Source organism: Galeopterus variegatus, unplaced genomic scaffold (assembly GCF_000696425.1).
Source record: "Galeopterus variegatus unplaced genomic scaffold, G_variegatus-3.0.2 Scaffold2492, whole genome shotgun sequence".
Taxonomy (NCBI): domain Eukaryota; kingdom Metazoa; phylum Chordata; class Mammalia; order Dermoptera; family Cynocephalidae; genus Galeopterus; species Galeopterus variegatus.
The window spans coordinates 240,173-242,138 of NW_007728603.1; positions in this window are offsets into that span (position 1 = coordinate 240,173).

Sequence of the window (1,966 nt, forward strand, 5' to 3'; positions counted from 1 at the left end):
TTGATGTTAATCTTAATCACTTGGGTAAGATGATATCTGCCAGGTTTCTGCCATGTGAAGTTACTGATTTCCCCTTGTATATACTATATGGTAGAATCTTGTCACTAATACTCAAGTATCTGATCCAGTTTCTTTTATCTATTTTTATCTCATTTCTCATTGTTTGTTATACAGTATAATTAGCCATTTGGGGATCCACAAATGTTTATGATTTCATGAAGCCAATGCTCTTTACCTTAGAACAATTCTAAAGTTTATCAGGAAATAATGCAAACAATAATATTAAAGTATAGAAAGGAATTCTTGGCCTTAGCTAGCTCAACCAAAAGAATTAAATGAATTTTAAAGTATCAGAAGTAAACTGAGTGTAGCAATGAATAAAGTTAGTGATCAAATTAATAAATAAAATTATCTCAAAAATAAACCAGAATTAAGTAGATTATGGTAAAGGAATATCTGTTGTTAGTAAGAAAGAAAATAAAATTTTAATAAGATATTTTGGGAAAATTGCCTCTAACAAAAATCAATTTAGATTCTCATATCATAGATTTTTTTAAATTCATGATGAAATACTAAAATTGAAGGTAAAAACAGATTTATGAGAAAAGGAACTGAATACATGTAAAATCAGAAGAGGAAAGTGACTAGGGAGAGACACAGTTCCATGTCCTAGACAGTGCCTGAAGAAATATACAAGGAACTGCCCAGCTCTATGTACACAGGTAAAATAAAAAAGTGTCTTTCCAAAGAATATGGCTATAATTTATAGAAAATGTTTATGTCAATGATTAGCAATTAAAAAATTATAAATATATAGTGTAAATGACCAACATAAAAACGAGACTCAATGAAATAACAAATAAAATAAAGCTTGAAATTAGCAAACAAATGGGTTACCATTGAAATTTCCTACAAAGCAATATCAATTAAAACAATGGTAAACTATTATTTTAGCCAAATAAATAAGCAATGTTTTAAACCAAGTACTTAAATAAGTAATAGCTTAACTCAAATAAATCAAATATTAAAAATGTTCAGTACAGTGCGGAAAATATAGTTAATAGTAATGCATTGTATAGTTGAAATTTGTTAAGGGAGTAGATCTTAAGTGTTCTCATTACACACACAAACAATAGGTAACTATGTCAGGTGATGGATGTGTTAATTAGCTCACTTATAGGAATCATTACAAAGGTATATCAAAACACCATGTTGTACACTTCAAATATATACAATCTTTTGTCAATCATCTCTCAAAAAAATGTTTAAAAGTTTTGTTTCAATTCATCCATTCTTTGAAAGGGATTCTCAGAAAACATGAATTTAAAAAATATGCATAGAGATGTAACTCACATTCTCTTCCAGGTGTCACTTTAGTCCACTTAATGAACGGGCTTACCAAGCTGATTTTCTACACACAGTGCACCTAATCCTCCTTCCTGTGTTTCCTGTTCAACCTCTCATCTGTTTTCTACCCTATTAATCCCACTAAACCAGATCCTCCTAAGGTCACTGATGGTGCATTTTGTCAGGTCCATAGAGACAGTTCAGTCCTCATCTTCCCTGAAGTCATCACTGTCTTCCCTTCATCCTTCTTTCCCCAACTCTTCCCTATTTCTCCTTTTTTTAAAACAATTTTAACTTCTCAATATACATTGCAGTTGATTTTTGTGTCCCTTTACCCGTTCCTCTTTCCCCCTCCCTTTTCCCCTCCCCCCCACTACATCATATCTGTTCACTTGTCTTAACAAGTTCAAGGAATTATTGATTGTTGTGTCTTCCTCCCCCACCACCCTTTATTCGTGTCCCTTTACCCGTTCCTCTTTCCCCCTCCCTTTTCCCCTCCCCCCCCACTACATCATATCTGTTCAGTTGTCTTAACAAGTTCAAGGAATTATTGATTGTTGTGTCTTCCTCCCCCACCACCCTTTATTTGTTTGTATATTTATTTATTTATTTATTTTTA